Consider the following 9,181-nt stretch of genomic DNA (forward strand, 5'->3'; position numbering starts at 1 on the left):
AACAGCCACAACAACAAGAATAGCACGAAAAAGTTCATTTTCTGACGCCGTCTCCGATTACAATTTTCTCAAGTTCCCCCCAACCCTTGACAATATTCAAATCCTCAGGTACCACCTTCTCTGTAATAATGATACCTTAATTTTTGCCATGCGCAGCGGGCCACATACCGCTTGTAATTGCCTAATTTATCCCTTGAATCGAGTAGATTTTAAACCGAAATAATAAAATTTACAAGTTTCAACAGGCTACCCGGAACCTGTGGTATAATATAGGTTTCGGTTCCAAGTTTCAACAAGGTAGGGTCCGGTTCCAAAATCTTGGAACCGGTCTCTTACAAGGTAGGGTCTGGGTATCGTAAAAAAAAAATCGATCACCCTTACTAGAGATTGTTAATGGCAACCAATGTATTCGTTGGTCGCTAAAGGGCTTCGTGGTTTTTGCACATTTTGGCGGGAACTTTATGAATTTTTGTAGTTTTGGCAACCAAAACCTTCTTTAGTTGCAAAAAGGAGGTTTTAATGGCAACTCTAGACCCCTTTGGGGACAAAAGTAATCTTGGTTCAAAAAAATATCTATGTATATCTTATTATTAACATATGATGAAAGTAAGAATTCACTTTTTTACGGTTGTTATCAATTTGATAGAAGAAGCAATGAATTATTTCTGATATGATTTATCAAATCTTTCCACATATTTCACATAAGAATATATAAATGTCCGCTCAAAATAATTATACGAGTAAATTGCACCAGTGGTCCAAAATGTTTTACAAATGTTTTATTATGGTCCAAAAAGTTTTTTTCGCTACATGATGGTACAAAATGTTTCAAAGTTGTTTCATGATGGTACAAACCGTTAATTGGCCCTAACGCCGTTAACATTTTGCTGACGTGGCTCGTCTTATGTGTCACTTTTGTTACGTGGAACTAATCATAGTACGCCACGTCATTTAAGAGAAAATAAAATTTTAAAATGTCCAAAAAATACAAAAAATAATTTAAAAAATACAAAAAAAGAGTAAAAATTTTGAAAAAAAATATTTTAATTTTGAAATTTTAAAATTATTTTTAAAAATTTCAAATTTCTAAAATTTTTTATAAAAAATACAAAAAATAATAAAAAAGAGTAAAAATTTAGAAAAAATAAAAGAATTTATTTTAAAATTTTGAAATTTTGAATATTATTTTTAAAAAATTAAATTTTTTACATTTTTTAAAATTTTTTTAAATAATTTTTTTAAATTTTTTTTAATTTAATATTAAAATTATTTTTAATTTAAAATAATAAAAATTATTTTAAATTTTAAATTAAAAGTTTAAAATTATTTTTAAAAGTTTTTATAATTTAAAATTATTTTTAAAATTTTAAAATTTTAAAATTTTAAAATTTTTAGAATTATTTAAAATTTTTCGGCCACGTTAGCAAGGAGGTGACACGTAGTAGACACGTTAGCGCCGGTTTGACGGTGTCAAACTCGAGTTGACGGTTTGTACCATCATGAAAAAATTTTGAAACATTTTGTACCATCATGAGCGAAAAAAAATTTTTGGACCATAATGAAACATTTGTAAAACATTTTGAATCACCAGTGCAATTTACCCTAATTATATGGACTTTAATTAATTACACTTGAGTGATGCTATTATTCTAACACATCATAAATGATGACAATAAACTTTGAGACAATTAGTATCATTACACATTTTTATCAGTTTAATAGAATTACATGATTTAAAATTTTCAAATTGAATATAATATTGATCTAAAAATAATTTTTTTAACAAAAAATTTATATTTTTTTCCCAACTATTGGACTCTTTTTTTTTTGATGAATCCAACTTTTGGACTCTATGTAATAGATAATATGTAACTTTTCTAAATTAAATTAAAAATAATTATAAGTTTCTCATTATAAAGCAATTTAAAATACAATTATATACCTTATTATATTGATAATTTTTATTACAATATTAATGTAATTAATTAAATTAGATGATTAGCAGCTCACTTTTCATCTCCTCACTCACGTCTGCTCTCCTTCTTCCTCTGTCAACTGAACTACTCTGCTCAAGTAATGCCTTCCCTTGAAAACTTCATCTCGTTTCTCTTTTCCCTCCTCTCACCATTCTAACTCCTTCCTTTGTCGATTCCTCTTTGCTTCTCAGCCTACCAGATATCATCCCCTTTGTCCTTTGGTCAATCCATTCTCAGGTTAACAACTCCTTCCTCTTGTGTGGATCGTCGGCTCCAGGTCGATGGTGTTCGAGAAAGAAGCAAACTTTCAGATAAAGCAGGTGCATTTTTCAATTTTGAGCACTCTTTGAGGCTTCGATGAATTTATGAAGCAACAATACCGCCCCATTCTACCTATTCATGCAGGTTTACATTTCCTTCATCTATCTCCCGTTGTTTTCCAGTTCAGGTTGGCATCTCGTTCCTCTTTGCGTGGATTGTCAGCTCCAGGTCGATCGTGTTCGAGAAAAACGCAAACTTTCAACTAAAGCAGGTGCCTTTTTTAATTTTGAGTACTTTTTGAGTCTTCGATGAGTGTAAGAAGCAACAAATACCACCACAATCTACCTATTAATGCAAGTTTCCATCTCATTCCTCCATCTCCCATGGGTTTCGAGTTTAAGTCAATCGTGCTCAAGTAAGAAGCAAACCTTTGATTCACGCATGTAGCTTTTTCAATTTCAAACGCTTTTTTGATTCTTAGATGACTTCACGAAGCAACAGCATCACTCCATTCTACCGCATAATGCAAGTTGCCAATTTTTTTTCTCCATCTCGAGCAGGTTACCATCTTTTTTCTGTCTCGTACTTTGTTATGTCCAAATCTGTCATCTTCAAGCAAGCTACAAACTTTCGTTGAAATATCAGGTAACTAAACTTTTCGGCTCTGAACAATTATGATTACTAGGCCAGTTAGTAGAGCATAAAGTGTGGCTTTCTCCACAAGTTTTTATATTTTCATGCTTTTGTATCTTAGAGCAGAACATGGGTTAAAGCTTTCACATTTTCTTGTGTTTATATGAGATTAGTAGACTGGTTGAATGTTGTGGGAATATTCATGCCTTTAGATGCTTATCATGGATGTATGGCTTAGTTATGAATATGGTGCAAGCCTTTTAATTTTATACTTAGAATGCTTTATGCCCTATTTGCTTCTAATCACTCCAAAAGAGAACTAAATTTTAACTTTTTTCATTGATCTGGAGTGAAACCTTTTTCCCCCATCCAATGCCAAGTAAGTTGAAGTTTTAACTTTGTTGTGTTGATGAACGGCCCTCTGATTGCCAAGTTTAGCCTATATTCACCTGATGATATGCATTCTTTTGGACCCTCTTTAATACTATCATACTTTCTTCTTCTTGTGAACAGCAAACCTCAAAGAATATTTATATTACAGTTGTATCTTAATCTACCTTTCCTATTCTTAGCATCTTGTATATTTGTATAGTATTCTTAATTTAGGTTAGCTATTATACGTTTCCCGAATAGGTCCCATTATCCTAGGATTTTCTTTTTCTATCTTGACGAACTTGGCTATATTATGAGCCCTCTTCTGATGAATGGTAATCGAGAAATTATTCAGCAAATTACTCTTCCTGTTTGAGCCATCTTCGGCTCTCCTCATCCCTAGCTTTATCATGGTATCAGAGCAGGTTGTCTAAGGGGCATACCGAGCCACAATTGCGATCTTGTTCTCGGCAGATTGATCAGCCGACTGTTGATTAGCCATGTCTGGGGTTAACACAGCACCGGCAGCTCTTCCTCCTGCAGGAAACGTCCAAGTTGACGTTGCTTTGGCTCCAGCAACAATTACAGCATCGCATGCTATGCACTCAACTTGATATCTCGTATGCTTTGAGCATGACAAGTCGGTACCAGGTAGATCCAGGTGAAAGTCACTGGTTTGTAGTGACGAACATCCTTAAATACTTACGAAAGACTAAGGAGATGTTCTTGGTATATGGAAACGAAGAAGAGCTCGTTGTAAGAGGTTACACCGATGCTAGCTTCCGGTCCGATAAGGACGATAGTAAATAGTAGATCGTAGTCAGGTTATGTGTTCTGCCTAAGTGGAGGTGTTGTGAGTTTGGAGAGTTCTAAACAGGAAACGCTAGCCTACTCCACCACAAAGGCCGAGTATATTGCTGCCTCTAATGCCGCAAAAGAGGTCGTTTGGATTAAGAAGTTCGTAACAAAACTTGGAGTGGTTCCTAGCATCGCAGACCTATTGGATCTCTATTGTGACAACAATGGAGCATTGCGCAGGCTAAGGAACCTAGATCTCACCAGCGATCCAAACATATATTCAAGTGCTTCCATCTCATTTGCAAGATTATCGACAAAGGAGATGTTAAGATATGTTGAATACTAATAGGTGAGAATCTCGCAGATCCACTTACGAATCCTCTTGTACGGGGTAAGCATGAGGCTCTCACTAGATCCTTAGGCATTAGGGAGATGCCATATTAGCTTTAGTGCTAGTGGGAGATTGTTGGGAATTGGTGTTGTGCGGACTTGAATTTCGTCTCGTTGGGGCCCGCATACGTGCGCACTAATCACATGGCCTGGGAGTGCCCACCTTCCCGAGGGAAATGCATGACAGACACGCGTGAGAAGAAGTCGCCACTACCTATTTACGGCCCGGAGGTCGAAGGCTAGTGAGTTGCTCGGGTCTAGGAGTAATGGGTACACCTAGTTTGCTAAGACATATGGTCTTGCAAAACCAGGAGTTCTGAGTTCGGGGGTTTTGTTACGTACAGACCTATATCCCGCACGCCCTATCGGTACTCTGATTTGTCTAAGGTTTGCCATTTTTAGTTTATTTACCGTGTTGATTAGGTTTTGCCCGTCTCACTCGTTTTGACACCGTAAATTCGTGGAAATAATCGATTCGGTTTGAGAGACCGAAAGAGGAGCAGATCCTCGGGTTAGGGGAACGATCCACCGTCCTCACATCTTGGCTAACTAGGCTATGATGGCTGGTTGACCACGTTGATCTGGCCCGTGACTCGTGTGGTCTTGCTAATCTCAGGGACCCGTAAATCGACTCGATCAGTTCTGACTCTTAGACTCCATGCTTACCGACCGAAATCGTTACATAAATAAATGTACAACTAAATACTTCACAATGTACTCTCAAGTAATAAATAATAAATACAAGTTACAACAAATGGGTTCCGGTTGACTCACGTCTGGTCAATATTCCGCTCGCACTCACCGTGAATTTTGAAAAGACTGAAATCGAAATTAATGCGACGTGGGCTCATGGGAGCCGAGAGTCGGGTCCGACCGAACCAACGAATCCCAAGAGGACAAAATGATCCTCGAGATAGCTGTGGGACCGGTCGAGCTCAAAAGTGATTGTCTGATCTTATTTCGCGCATCCTGACCCTATTCAACCTCCGCTAGATACTATTAGGGTCGAAACGGTGACTCAAGGCTAGACCCCATACTGCACTCGAGTCGCGCGCACAAGGTGTGTGTGGGGTCATTGGACCTCGTGTGAACCATATCCTATTGGTTTGGGCTTAAATCGTCACAAAACAAACAAAGATAGATAAAAACAGACAAAAACAAATAAAAACCGATAAAAGTATATGAACACAGACGAGTAGTGTGTTGATTACCGTGTTTATGTGATTATCAAATTATGAACTAGGGTTGCTTAATAATTGCGTTTCTACCCTAAACAGACAAAAACAGAGCAAGTATGTGTAGTGATAATCGGCCATTGGCCGCTCTAAAAGGGCATGTAGCATTCAGCTTTGCTTAAAAAGGACTTGACATAAATGATGTCTGTTATCAAGCCATGAATGCATGAGTTTCTTTTAAATTATACTATTTTGTGACACTGACAGATTAACAGATTATGACAGAAATGTGTTTTGCCAAAGACCTAAAACCTAGGGTTTTGACCTGCCCGTTTCCCTGTGTTTGATTATGTCAAGTGCGTGATTAATCCTGTTTTGTATTTTATGACATATAAACTCAATCTAAGCACAAACTTAGGGAAGTGGAGACGTAAAACACCATGGAAGTGCCAAGATCTCTGCTCATGCCCCATAGAGGGCCAAACTACCTTTCAAAGGCCATCCCCGCTCGCGTCTTTGGTCCACCTCCTAAGCGCCCGAAACTATGCTAGAATGATAGAAACACTTCGGTTAGGTAAAGAGGGCAATGCAGATGACACCTGCGCCTGTACAAGCTGCTCGTCTTTACTGATGGCTCGGAATGTTTCGATCACTCGAACCTTAGGGTTGTTGGTAAATCATAAACTAATAATTTGCAAAAATGAAACTGTGTGATGGGGGCCACCTCGGCCAGTAGCCTGTGTCGACCAATCCCTTGGATCTACTAAGGTCGTGTATCTACAGGAGCCGGAAGACTGGTTGGTCTATCCAAAAGTGGTCTAAGAAGAATTCTCGTGTTCCGACCTGAGTTGCCTCAAATCAGGCCCAGACTCGAGTCAGGACATGTGAATCGTTCCAAGATATCCATTCTACACTGACCACACGTCTCAATATTTGTAAAAATTATTGGTTTGAAAGGGCACGATTATCAGTTCATGATTTATTGACTCGATTACAAATTATTAGCCGGTTCATGCAATTCATTTAAATGTCAAATGGGTTAGTTAGCCGAATGGATCGTCCCAATTACTACATATGTGTGAAATCAACTAAATTAAATTAGATAAATCGTCGAACGCTTTTATTTAGTAAATGCAGGGCCGAAGCCCGACGTGGGGCCGAAGCCCGATGCAGTAAATGCAAGGCCAAAGCCCGATGTGGTAAATGCATGCTCGATAGGAAAGTGCAAGAAATGCGAAAGCAAAGGTCAATGCTGAGGAACAGCGCAGGGTGCTGCAAAGCGGTGACGGTGATTTGCTTGCGGTCTTGCTCTGTGGAGCAAAGATGGGGACTTAGTGTTGAAATCCCAAGGAGCTGGATGAGAGACGTTTGTTGTCTCAATTGTGGTCGCTCAGTATTCAGGTTGTCTTCTTGTTGAAAATTTCCTGCAATGGGAAAAGAAGACAATGAATGAGCATGAACTGTTTAGGATTTCAATGCAAAAGTGTAGGGAAGCGAACTGGCCTGGAAGGCGTTGTGTGAGCACACCAAGAGACATGCATTGATACATTGAGCATGCATGTATGAGTTGGTGTGAACATACTTGGACATGTGTGAGGCGCGCTTAGTCGCTAGTAGATGTGTAAGGTCTTGCGGAAAGATGTGCTTCCGATCATGCGGTGACGCTCTCTGTTAGGAAGAAATTATTGTTGGTTAGTCTCGCCTTGGAAGGTGGGTCGGCCCTCGGTCCACAGCTCGCCTTGCCATGGAGGAAGAGTGAAGGCCGCAGGTGGCCTGCCCGCGAAGGTTAGCACGACTCGCCGGTCATGCGAGGTGGGTGGCCGGGATGGACTCAGCTTCTGGTCACAGCGCATCTCGCCATGGAGAAGTGAAAACCGCGGGTGGTCTACCCGCGAAGGTTGGCACGACTCGCCTGTCGTACGAGGTGGGTGGTCGGGATGGACGACCTCTAGTCATAGCACGTCTAGCCATGGAGAGGTGAAGACCACGGGTGGTCTACCCGCGAAGGTTGGCACAACTCGCCTGTCGTACGAGACATGGTAATTGATGTGCAAATATCGGATGCAGGCAATGTATGAGTTTTCAAAAGCTAATGCCATTACATTAATTTGATTCAAGTCCCCAGATTTACGAAGATGGTTAATTTGAAAAAGGGAACTTAAGCAATAAACCAATGCAATGTCCTAGTTTGTTGGAAAACATGCATGCACTACAGAAAAGTAAAGTATAACTGTATTTGTTACAATGTACATCGCTCATTATAGAAAAACAACAAAAGGCCCGCCTAATAGAAAACTAGGGGTTGACTCAAAGACCGAACTTTGGGTCGATTGACGGGCATGAAGGCAATTTTGGTCCAACATGACGTTCCCTGTTTATGCATGATTTCAGTGTTCTACTGGGAAAACCACTAACTAGGGATGGGGATTCCCGATTCAAGGGTGTCAATTCCTTGAAATCGAGAGAGGATCTTTGGGGGCCGGTTCGGTGGCAGAGCCTACTCGATCCGTTCCCTTACTCGGAACCTCTAACTAACCTAGCTTCCTATTTCGGCGCCCGTGGGATTTCAGGCGAGGTACTTAGAATTGCGCTAGAATGATGCAATGCAAAATGCAGAAAAGTAAATGTGCTTAAAATAAATGTACGGAAAGCGATAAATAAACATGCAAGCAAGCAAACGAATCGAGCCTGAACCCACTAAGTATTTCTCCAGCGGAGTCGCCAAGCTGTACGGACCCGAATGTGGACTCTCGTCGGGGCCCGTATGCGCACTTTTGGATCGCGCGGCTTGGGAGTGTCCACCTTCCCGTGGGGACGCGTGACGGACACGCGTCAGAGAAGGAGTCGCCACTTATCATTTTACGACCCGTAGGTCGAGGGCGGATAAGTTATCCGAGGTCTAGGGGTATGAAACACCTAGTTGTTGTTAAGGCATTGGTCTATGCGGAACCGAAAAGTCCGTGTTCGGGAGTTCATGTTACGTGCGGGCCTATATCCCGCATGCCCTTTCGGTACTCTGGTTTGCTAGGCTTGCATGTTTTATTATTTACCGTGGGGATTAAGTTGCGCTCAGCTCGCACGTTTTGACACCGGAGATTCGGTGAACTAAACGATATCGGTGGAGAATCCAAGAGAGAAGTAAACCCGTGTGTTGGGGGATTTGGTTCACAATCTTGCGTTACAGTTCATCGAACCATGGAGGTTGAATCTCTGCGTGAACCAGAACCGCGAGTTCTTGGATTTACTTTCCTTTGGGCAAGCATTAGACCGATTCGATTAATTCGACTCTCGGACCGTTCGCTTATCGACTGGAATTCTTACAAAATGAATGTACAGAATAAAATCCTTACAATGCTCTCGAAAACAATAAATACAACTTGCAAATGGCTAAATTCCAGTCGACTCGCATTCGGTTATTATTCCGCTATAACTCACTGTGAGTTTAGGGAAAAGACCGAAGAATTGAAATTCAATGCACGCTCTCACTGAATAGGGTGTTGAACCCTGTGAGTGTTGATTAGGGCGTCGAATCCTGTGATTGATGATTAGGGCGTTGAACCCTAATATTGTTCGGCC

Source organism: Punica granatum, chromosome 1, assembly GCF_007655135.1.
Source record: "Punica granatum isolate Tunisia-2019 chromosome 1, ASM765513v2, whole genome shotgun sequence".
In the NCBI taxonomy this organism is placed as follows: Eukaryota; Viridiplantae; Streptophyta; class Magnoliopsida; order Myrtales; family Lythraceae; genus Punica; species Punica granatum.